A 12,306-nucleotide genomic window follows, 5' to 3' on the forward strand; every position below is an offset into this window, starting at 1 on the left:
TGGTAGTCTTCATAGGCTAATAGAAGGAGGGCTTGTTATTCCCTTTATTCTTCTTTGTAGGGTTTCTTCGCACCATGTTGGCGCTAGACTGACCCTCTCCTTTCTCGCAGTATCCTTAGCCCGAGCTTTCTCCTCAACATCAAGAGACGCTATCAGATTTTCAACTGATATCTCCTGTCTCTTGTGTTTGAGAGTTGTGGCAAAGTTCCTCCATGAAGGAGGCAACTTAGCGATGATGCATCCAGCCACAAACTTATCAGGTAAGGCACACTTAAGGAGTTCAAGCTCTTTCGCAATGCACTGTATCTCATGAGCTTGTTCGACTACAGAACGGTTGTTTACCATCCTGATGTCATGGAAGCTCTCCATGATGTACAGTTCATCGCTCGCATCGGTTGCACCGAATTTAGCATTCAGTGCATCCCAGAGCTCTTTACCGTCTACTATGTGCATGTACACATCACATAGACGATCAGCAAGAATACTCAGAACGCATCCGACAAAGAGAGTATTGTCTTCCTTTAACTTGTTCTGATCTTGGTCAGATATAGTTCCTTCAGGTAAGCCATTACTAACTTGGAATACTTTCAGATGAGTAAGCCAGAGCGTGGCCTTAATCTGCCACCTCTTAAAGTGCACACCGGTAAACTTATCCGGCCTCAGTGCATCAGCAAAACCAGCCATTGTTAACTCAGAAAATTGCCTACAATTAGGTTTTTGGATTGTTGGATAATTAGGCACAATTTCCATGATTAATTCCAGAATATTAAACATGACGACAGTAACTACTAACATGTGAAACTCGAACATACTAGATGCAGTGATCAACATGAACAGTAGCAAAGCAAACAGTACAGCATCCATCGCTAAACAAATCGAGATATGTCGCACGTACCGATCTGGTGGAGGTGGCGGTGGAGGTGTAGCAGATGATGTCGCAGCAGTAACGTTGTTGATGACAACGTTGTGGACGACATGGACGACGGGTCGAAGTAGACGGCGTTGAAGACGACGGTAGGCAGCACCGCCCGACTTGGACGGAAGACGACCCGTGATGAAGAGCTTGAGCAGTCGCGCAGAGCGCTTCCCAAAAACCTAATTCGCCCTCTCCCGTACAGGATCGCAAGGACGAGCGGTTCCGGAGACCTGCTCTCCTGTTCGCCGATGCACGTCGGCGCGCGGGATGGAGTAGGCTATGATGGCGGCGCAAGCAGAGAGAGGTGGAAACCCTAACTCGTGTATCAGATGTGTTTCTGCGGTAGCCGGGCAAGAGATTATATAGGCTCAGGAAACCCTAGGCAACGTGGGGCACGCCCACGTCGCGCGCACGTTTTCGAGTCGGTTACAGATAGCCCACGGTCCGGGAGCGACCCGAACCGACTAACTGCGACGCGTCCGTCTAGGACTCTGTTCGTTTTCCTGAGCTGCAAAAAGTAAGGAAAGTCTCGGCTCGAGGCTCAATCCACTCACCACGAGCGCGGCGCGCGTCGTGACGTGTCGAGTCGAGTCGAGACGAGACGAGCGAGCGAGGAGGAGGAGGAGCGCGCGTGAACCACTCCTATTCTTACTCACTTACTAGTGGTGGAACAACCCACCTTATAAGGTGGTCTAACTTCCTCCCAACTTTCCATGTGGGACTAAACTTCCCACCTCTTGCCACTCCCTAGTGAGCTGCCACCAACTTGGGCTCAAACTCACAAGGCTGCCACTAAGTGGGCTTTGAGATTTATAGGGAAATCTGAAATCTAGTATGGGCCAATGTGTATGGGCCCAATATTTCAACAATCCCCCACCAGATCTCAAATCCCCAATTAGAGATTTACCAATACTCGCTGCTTGTTTATATACCAGTGTTTCAGCGGAGACTGTTAAGTTGAACTTCCGCCTAGAACCTTAAGCTACATCCATTCACACTTGAACAATGGACTAAGCCTTGAATTGCAAGTTTTGCGTGAACAAGGTTTCACTCAAAGTCATAACCAGTACATGGCTGCCAGTAGCCTACCCCGCGGGTGAAGCATATGCGTCATACTTCGTGGTCTCTTCATGAGTTTACTAGAGATCACCCAAATCTCATAGATTACGATGTTTAACAATCGGACTCATATAGGTGTGTTATTTCAAGAATGCTCTGTAGGACAGCATCTTTGCTAAAATAGCCAACATAAACACATTAAGGCTTGTTGCCAACCTGCCTTACAGCAATTGAGAGTTGTGCATCTTCGCATAGAGAGGGTTACAGAATACTCTCCTCAATTAAACCACTAGTTTGTTCTTCCCAGGTCCTAATTCACGGGATCTCCGATCACAAAGGTTGGGTTACCACTATGGTGTAACATCAACGGGTCTCAAACCCATCTCCCTCGATGCACTTTCTATCACATTACGTGATAGTCCCTTTGTAAAGGGATCTGCCAGGTTTTTATCTGTTTGAATATATGTAACAGTTATTACTCCGGAGTTTCGCAATTTCCTGACAGACTTCAAACGTCTTTTGACGTGTCTTGATGACTTCGCGTTATCCTTAGAATTGTTCACTTTGACAATTACAGTTTGATTGTCACAATTCAAAAGGATTGCCGGTACAGGTTTTTCAACCACAGGCAAGTCCATCAAGAGCTCACGCAACCATTCTGATTCAACAGTGGTTGTGTCCAAAGCAGTAAGTTCTGCTTCCATAGTTGACCTCGTCAATATGGTTTGTTTACAAGATCTCCATGACACTGCGCCACCTCCAAAGGTAAATACATACCCACTAGTGGCGTAGAGATCAGCTACATCAGAGATCCAATTTGAATCACTATATCCTTCAAGCACAGCTGGGTGCCCTGAATAGTGAATCCCATAACTCATTGTACCACATAGGTAGCGCATGACCCTATCAAGTGCATGCCAATGATCAGTACCCGGGTTTGACATGAACCTACTCAACTTGCTAACAGCAAAAGAGATGTCGGGTCTAGTCGCGCTCGCTAAGTACATGAGTGAGCCAACAATCTGAGAGTATCTCAGTTGATCTACGGCAATCCTCCGGTTCTTGCGTAATGTCACACTGGGATCATAAGGTGTTGGAGAAGACTTGCTATCAATATAGCCGAACCGGCTCAAGATCTTCTCAACATAATGGGATTGTGTTAGAGTAATCCCACTCTCGTTCTTAATAAGCTTGATGTTCAGAATCACATCAGCTTCTCCCAGATCTTTCATATCAAAACACTTTGACAAGAAAGACTTGACCTCGTGTATTACTTTCATGTTTGTACCAAATATCAGAATATCATCCACATACAAACACAGTATAACACCTTCGCCCCCACCATGGCGATAGTAAACGCACTTGTCAGCCTCATTGACAACAAAGCCTACAGAAGTCAAAGTTCTGTCAAACTTCTCATGCCATTGCTTAGGTGCTTGTTTCAGGCCATATAAAGATTTCAGCAACTTGCACACCTTTCTTTCTTCACCTTTTACTACAAACCCATCAGGCTGATCCATATAGATTTCCTCTTCCAACTCTCCATTAAGAAAAGCTGTCTTTACATCCATTTGATGAACGATAAGACCATAGGAGGCAGCCATGGACAGTAGTACTCGAATGGTGGTAAGTCTAGCGACAGGTGAATAGGTGTCGAAGTAATCTTCGCCTTCTCTCTGTGTGTAGCCTTTAGCTACAAGCCGCGCCTTGTACTTCTCAATAGTACCATCAGGTCTTAGCTTCTTCTTGAACACCCATTTGCAGCCTACAGGCTTGCATCCATGGGGTCGTTCTGATAGCTCCCAAGTTCCATTAGAAAGAATCGAGTCCATCTCATTATGGACAGCTTCTTTCCAGTCATCTGCATCTGGAGATGCGAATGCCTCTGCAATGGACGTGGGAGTATCATCCACAAGGTACACAATGAAATCATCACCAAAGGATTTTTCAATCCTCCGTCTCTTGCTCCGTTTAGGAGCTTCATTGTCATCCTTCTCAGTAACATTCTCATGTGATTGTTCAAAATACTCATTAGATGGACTAGACTCAGGAATTATCTCAGTAGAAATTCTAGCAATGCTATGCATATCTTTCATAGGAAACATGTTCTCAAAAAATGTTGCATCACGAGATTCCATAATAGTATCAACATGCATATCAGGTACCTCGGATTGAACTACTAAAAATCTATAGCCTATACTCCGCGGAGCATAACCTAGAAAGATACAATCCACTGTCTTTGGTCCGAGTTTGCGCTTCTTAGTAATTGGAATATTGACTTTCGCCAAACATCCCCACGTGCGCAAATACGAAAGTGATGGTTTTCTCCCAGCCCACTCCTCGTAAGGGGTTTTATCTTTATTCTTGTTAGGAACTCTATTCAGGACATGACATGAAGTCAATAAAGCCTCCCCCCACCATGCCTTTGATAAACCAGCAGTGGCTAACATGGAATTCACCAAGTCAGTCAGCGTGCGGTTTTTCCTCTCGGCAACCCCGTTTGACTGGGGCGAATAGGGAGGCGTCCTCTCATGAATAATGCCATGTTCCTCACAGAATTCATCAAAGATTTTAGGAAAATATTCACCACCACGATCCGACCTAAGACGCTTGATCTTTCTCTCTAGTTGATTCTCAACTTCAGCCTTATAAATTTTAAAGTAGTCTAAAGCTTCATCTTTAGTTCGCAACAAATAAACATAGCAAAATCTAGTCGCATCATCAATCAATGTCATGAAATATCTCTTTCCACCTTTTGTCAACACACCATTCATCTCGCATAGATCAGAATGTATGAGTTCTAGAGGTGCCAAGTTTCTCCCCTCGGCCGCCTTGTGAGGCTTCCGGGGTTGCTTTGATTGCACGCAACTATGACACTTAGAACCTTTGGCAATGGTGAAATTCGGAATTAAACTTAAACTGGATAGCCGAGACATTAAACCAAAATTAATGTGACATAAACGAGAATGCCAAACACTGGTATCATCACTGACATTGCCACAAATATGGTTCACAGACTTATTACTGAAATCAGAAAGCGAAAAGCGGAACAAGCCTCCGCATTCATAGCCTTTACCAATAAATTGTCCAAACTTGGAAACAACTACTTTATTCGACTCTAAAACAACCTTAAACCCATCTCTGCATAGAAGGGAGCCGCTAACGAGATTCTTGTTCATAGTAGGGACATGCTGCACGTTCCTCAGCTGCACGATCTTCCCCGAAGTGAACTTCAGATCTACCGTGCCAACACCACGAACAGAAGCATGTGACCCATTCCCCATCAAGACGGAAGAATCCCGGGCGACCTGGTAAGAAGTGAACATGGAGATGTCAGCACACACATGAACATTAGCACCTGTATCAATCCACCAACATGGAGATTGAAATACTGAAAGAACAGTAAAGAGATTACCGTACCCATCAGCATTGCTAGCGGTCACCGTGTTGACTTGCCTCGCCTTTTTCTTGCGGTCTGCCCTCTCTGGACAGTCCTTAGAAAAGTGGCCAGTCTCTCCACAGGTAAAGCAGCTCAGATCTGCTTTGTTTATCATCTTCTTCTTCTTGAAGGTTGTAGTCTTCATAGGCTTATTGAAGGAGGGCTTGTTATTCCCTTTATTCTTGCTGTAGGGTTTCTTCTGCACCATGTTGGCGCTAGACTGACCCTCTCCTTTCTCAGTAGTATCCTTAGCCCGAGCTTTCTCCTCAACATCAAGAGACGCTATCAGATTTTCAACTGATATCTCCTGTCTCTTGTGTTTGAGAGTTGTGGCAAAGTTCCTCCATGAAGGAGGCAACTTAGCGATGATGCATCCAGCCACAAACTTATCAGGTAAGGCACACTTAAGGAGTTCAAGCTCTTTCGCAATGCACTGTATCTCATGAGCTTGTTCGACTACAGAACGGTTGTTTACCATCCTGATGTCATGGAAGCTCTCCATGATGTACAGTTCACTGCCTGCATCGGTTGCACCGAATTTAGCATTCAGTGCATCCCAGAGCTCTTTACCGTCTACTATGTGCATGTACACATCACATAGACGATCAGCAAGAATACTCAGAACGCATCCGACAAAGAGAGTATTGTCTTCCTTGAACTTGTTCTGATCTTGGTCAGATATAGTTCCTTCAGGTAAGCCATTACTAACTTGGAATACTTTCAGATGAGTAAGCCAGAGCGTGGCCTTAATCTGCCACCTCTTAAAGTGCACACCGGTAAACTTATCCGGCCTCAGTGCATCAGCAAAACCAGCCATTGTTAACTCAGGAAATTGCCTACAATTAGGTTTTTGGATTGTTGGATAATTAGGCACAATTTCCATGATTAATTCCAGAATATTAAACATGACGACAGTAACTACTAACATGTGAAACTCGAACATACTAGATGCAGTGATCAACATGAACAGTAGCAAAGCAAACAGTACAGCATCCATCGCTAAACAAATCGAGATATGTCGCACGTACCGATCTGGTGGAGGTGGCGGTGGAGGTGTAGCAGATGATGTCGCAGCAGTAACGTTGTTGATGACAACGTTGTGGACGACATGGACGACGGGTCGAAGTAGACGGCGTTGAAGACAACGGTAGGCAGCACCGCCCGACTTGGACGGAAGACGACCCGTGATGAAGAGCTTGAGCAGTCGCGCAGAGCGCTTCCCAAAAACCTAATTCGCCCTCTCCCGTACAGGATCGCAAGGACGAGCGGTTCCGGAGACCTGCTCTCCCGTTCGCCGATGCACGTCGGCGCGCGGGATGGAGTAGGCTATGATGGCGGCGCAAGCAGAGAGAGGTGGAAACCCTAACTCGTGTATCAGATGTGTTTCTGCGGTAGCCGGGCAAGAGATTATATAGGCTCAGGAAACCCTAGGCAACGTGGGGCACGCCCACGTCGCGCGCACGTTTTCGAGTCGGTTACAGATAGCCCACGGTCCGGGAGCGACCCGAACCGACTAACTGCCACGCGTCCGTCTAGGACTCTGTTCGTTTTCCTGAGCTGCAAAAAGTAAGGAAAGTCTCGGCTCGAGGCTCAATCCACTCACCACGAGCGCGGCGCGCGTCGTGTCGTGTCGTGTCGAGTCGAGCGATGAGGAGGAGGAGGAGCGCACGTGAACCACTCCTATTCTTACTCACTTACTAGTGGTGGAACAACCCACCTTATAAGGTGGTCTAACTTCCTCCCAACTTTCCATGTGGGACTAAACTTCCCACCTCTTGCCACTTCCTAGTGAGCTGCCACCAACTTGGGCTCAAACTCACAAGGCTGCCACTAAGTGGGCTTTGAGATTTATAGGGAAATCTGAAATCTAGTATGGGCCAATGTGTATGGGCCCAATATTTCAACATAAACCACATCCAGGGTTGCTTATTTTTATCGGTCACAATCTAACATCATCGACAAATAAACAAACAATGCAGAATTTAGAAGCCGGCCTGGTGCAAATACACAGTTCTATAAGTATGGGAAACTGAACACAGCAAATGAAGAAGACATCAAGTACTTGAAGGTGCATGGTAAGAGAGCCTATTGACTGGACCGGAGAAAATTTAAGGAAACAAAATATAGAAAATTTGCATCCGGATTCAGGAACACATGGCCCCCATTTTCTGCTCAATCTTTCAATCACGTAGAAGCCAGCTCACAATCTGACACAAACACAATCAAACACCATCGCATTGCATGCCGTTTTTTTCAAAAACATCGTATTAGCTAGGAGCATAGGACTAACGTTGGCAATCGCAATGCATGCTTTAGGTATAAGATAGAATCCAAATTGATGATTACGCTTCACTATAGTAAAAATTATGTTCTGAGCAAAAAGAAAAAGGACCCAGTGAGATCTATCAAATAAAAATGTCTCTAATGCCAATTGGATGTCGGTTTGTGTTGTTTTAGCAGGTAGTCAGTTTAATCCTGAAAAGCACTGGCTTCCAGTAATGTTACGAAAATAAAATACACTCATTCAGGTAACCACCCTCTGCTGAACCAGTTATCAAAGTGAAGTTGAATTAGTTAACACAGCAGATATTTAATTGGTCGCTTATGAATTATTAACACGACAGAAAAAACACAAGTTAGCCTATGAGACTGTTGGCCATCCTACTATGATTTTATTTCTGATCAGTCCAGACTTTCTAAGCATGTTTCATTAAGTACTTCCATCTTGTACATTGACATCGCAGCATCATGGAAAAAATTCTTAGCATGTTCATTCCAGGTGTAACCAAGAACCTGCGAAGTAATAGAATCAGAATGTACAAAACATAAGAGCAAAAGTAATAAAATCCATGCCAAATTACTGCATTATATTACTATGCAGTAAATCAAATGTGTGAGGCATTACCACGAGCTATCAGTCTATCACCAGTAGTATGTAAATCTGTAATAAAACTCAAGCCAGATAAGGCAGTCGTACATTATGTATGCAAATTCAAGCAAGCAGCATATACTTAATCAGTATGCAAACCATTTAAATGCAAGATCTAAAATATTTTCTCATGCACATGTGAAAATTAGAAGCAAGTAAAGATCATGTACAGAAGTAAGCTGATGTAACTGAAAAAAAAGATTAGAATTAATAACCATTTTGTATATCCACTGGAGACTTGACAGACTTACAAATATACTCTCCAATAATGGGAATAGTTATCTGTAAAACTGGGACTGGACACGTGACATGGCCTGATGAGCTGCAGATCTAAAGATCTGATAGAATAATTATGGCAATGTTGAGTAAGTGCTTACTACACCTGATCGAGTCCCCCAAACCAGTAAACCATTAAGTGTGGATGACATATTTTCGAGAAAACACAAAAAGCCTTTGCATTTCATTTCATTGAAAAGAAGGAGATGAACATAGGTTTATCGGTTACAACCCGCGGATCAGGTGTAGTAAGCACTTACTCAACATTGCCAACCAGCCGGTGAAAGAGGTGCTGTCCTCACAGTGCGTTGGGCATGGTGCGGCAGTCCCCGTCGCCGTAGATGCTCAGCCGTCCAGCATCGGTCAAGGTGTGCCAACCAGTGGAAGAATTTGACACTGTGAGGCGCCCAGGTCTTCCAGGTAAGCTGCCAGGCATCGCAGAGCAGGGAACCATGCAATGTGGCTAGCAGAGTAGGTGCCATTGCTGGTCCACTTCCACAACATGGTGTCGGCCTGGTCGGAGAGCTGAATGTGCTCAAGCCTTCTCCAGAGCAACAGATAGTCGCCAATCTCCTCGACGCCCAGGGTGCCATGTATGTCCCGGACCCAGTGGCGGTTTGCAGGCCATGGGCGACAGTAGTGGTGCGCCGCCGGCGCTTGGGGATACAGGCGTATAGGTGCGGTATGATCTCGCGGATAGACCTACCGTCGATCCAACGGTCCTCCCAAAACTGCGTCGAGCGGCCATTGCCGAGGGATATGGTTGTGTAGGCGAAGAAGAGGGCATGCTCCTCGGCGGAAAACTGCAGGTCAAGCCCATGCCACCTCAGGCGCAATGCAAGGCCGGCCTTGGCCATGTTCTGGATGCCGAGACCGCCGTATTCGATGGGATGGCAGACTATGCTCCGGTTAACATGGCAGCTGCCGCTGTTGACGTCCTTGCAGCCTGCCCAGAGGAAGCCTCTCTGAATCTTCTCGATCTGTTTGATGGTTTTCTTCGGCGGCGCGTAGACGAGGACGACGTCGTCGGCGTAGAGAGAAATCCCAGGGATGTGGCATCGAGGGTGCAGCTCCCTGAGAATGCCCACTTCGGTGGCGCGCCTGAACAGCCGGCCCAGCACGTCGATGGCGAGCACGAACAGCTGCGGGGAGAGCGGGTCTCCCTGTCGCTGCCCGCGGCGGTGCCATATGGGTGGGCTAGGTTCGCCGTTAATCCGCACTCTGGTGCTCGCCGAGCTGAGGAGGAGGGCAAGCCAATCCAGGAACCTGTAGGGGAAGCCGTACCAGCGCAACACCTCGAAGAGGAAGGGCCAGGAGACGGAGTCGAAGGCGCGGGCGAGTGATAACCCACAAGTATAGGGGATCGCAACAGTCTTCGAGGGAAGTAAAACCCAATTTATTGATTCGACACAAGGGGAGACAAAGAATACTTGAAAGCCTTAACAGCGGAGTTGTCAATTCAGCTGCACCTGGAAACAGACTTGCTCGCAAGAGTTTATCAGTAGTAACGGTTTATAGCAGTAGCAGTAGTGAAATAACAGCAGCAGAATAACAGAGACAGCAGTAGTGATTATAGTAAACAGCAGGATTAAAATACTGTAGGCATAGGGATGGATGACGGGCGTTGCATGGATGAGAGAAACTCATGTAACAATCAAGCAGGGCATTTGCAGATAATAATAAAACGGTATCCAAGTACAAAGCAATCCATAGGCATGTGTTCCATATTTAGTCGTACGTGCTCGCAATGAGAAACTTGCACAACATCTTTTGTCCTACCAGCCGGTGGCAGCCGGGCCTCTAGGGAATCTACTGGAAATTAAGGTACTCCTTTTAATAGAGCACCGGAGCAAAGCATTAACACTCCGTGAACACATGTGATCCTCACATCACCGCCTTCCCCTCCGGTTGTCCCAATTTCTGTCACTTTGGGGCCTCGGGTTCCGGACATCGACATGTGTATACAACTTGCAGGTAAGATCATAAAACAATGCATATTATCATGAAACAATAACATGTTCAGATCTGAGATCATGGCACTCGGGCCCTAGTGACAAGCATTAAACATAACAAGTTGCAACAATATCATCAAAGTACCAATTACGGACACTAGGCACTATGCCCTAACAATCTTATGCTATTACATGACCAATCTCATCCAATCCCTACCATCCCCTTCAGCCTACAGCGGGGGAATTACTCACACATGGATGGGGGAAACATTGCTGGTTGATGGAGAGGCGTCGGTGGTGATGGCGGCGATGATCTCCTCCAATTCCCCGTCCCGGCGGAGTGCCAGAACAGAGACTTCTGGTCCCCGAGACGGAGTTTCGCGATGTGGCGGCGTTCTGGAGGGTTTCTGGCGACTTCGACTTCCCCCCGTGCATTTTTAGGTCGAAGGCGTTAAGTAGTCCAAAGGAGGGAGTCGGAGGCCGGCCGAGGGGGCCACACGCTAGGGACGCGCACCCCCCTCCTGGGACGCGCCGCCCTAGGGTGTGGGGCCCTCGGGCCTCCACCTGGCTTGCCCTTCTGGCTCCGTCAGTCTTCTGGAAAAATAGGACCTTTCGCATAATTTCCGAGGATTTTCCTGAAAGTTGGATTTCTGCACAAAAACGAGACACCAGAACAGTTCTGCTGAAAACAGCGTTAGTCCGTGTTAGTTGCATCCAAAATACACAAATTAGAGGCAAAACAATAGCAAAAGTGTTCGGGAAAGTAGATACGTTTTGGATGTATGAGCAAGGTCCAGCTTTAGCAGCACGCGGGGCTCACGCAGTTGTTGCAAGAGGCGAGGATTGTCTCACAAGGACGAAGTTGTCGTGCAAGCTGCGCCTGGGGATGAAAGCGTTTTGGTTCTTGCTGACCAGGGTGTCGATCTTCGGGGCGAGGCGGAGCGAGAGCGTTTTCGCCACGAGCTTTTCCACAAGGTGAATCAAGTTGGTTGGCCTGTACTTGCTCAACGTCGACGCGTTCGGTTTCTTGGGCAGCAGGGTTAGGAGCGCCTGATTCAGCTTGTGGAAGTCGCGGCCACGCAGGGCATAGAGTTGGTTGAACGCCTGGACGACGTCGCTCTTGATGGTTCCCCATCATGCACGCAAGAACTCGGCCGTGAAATCGTCCGGTCCTGGGGCTTTCCGCGCCAGCAGGCGCTTGATGGCGCTCCAGATTTCCTCCTCCGTGAAAGGGGCGTCCAGGTCTCTCAGAGGGAGTGATGAGCTGCTGCAGCTCAAGGGCGACGTCCCGTGCACTATCTGTGCCGATCATGACGTCGAAGTGTGAGAACGCGGCTTTGGCCATGTCATTGTGGTCGGTGAAGACATGGCCATGGGCGAGGACGCTGTAGATTCGTTTCTTCTGTCGGCGATAGGAGCAATGATGGTGGAAGTATGCGGAGTTGGCGTCGCCATCTTTGAGCGTGGCGAGACGGGAGCGTTGCCTGGCGATGGTGCGCTCGAGAGAGGCGAGTCCAAGGTATGAGACCTTGAGGTTTTGGTGCAGCCACCTCTCCAATGGCGAGAGAAGCCGATCCTCCCTGGCTTTATCGAATTTCCCAATCACCTCACGGTAGATAGCGATCCTGTGCCGCACGCTTACTACCGTGCGTGCACTCCAGGTCGTCAGCGCCTTCGCAGTAGCCTGGAGCCGCAGCCAAAGGTGATGGAAGGGGTCTGTGGCATTGACGGAGTG

The sequence above is a fragment of the Lolium perenne genome, chromosome 4, assembly GCF_019359855.2.
Source record: "Lolium perenne isolate Kyuss_39 chromosome 4, Kyuss_2.0, whole genome shotgun sequence".
Taxonomy (NCBI): Eukaryota; Viridiplantae; Streptophyta; class Magnoliopsida; order Poales; family Poaceae; genus Lolium; species Lolium perenne.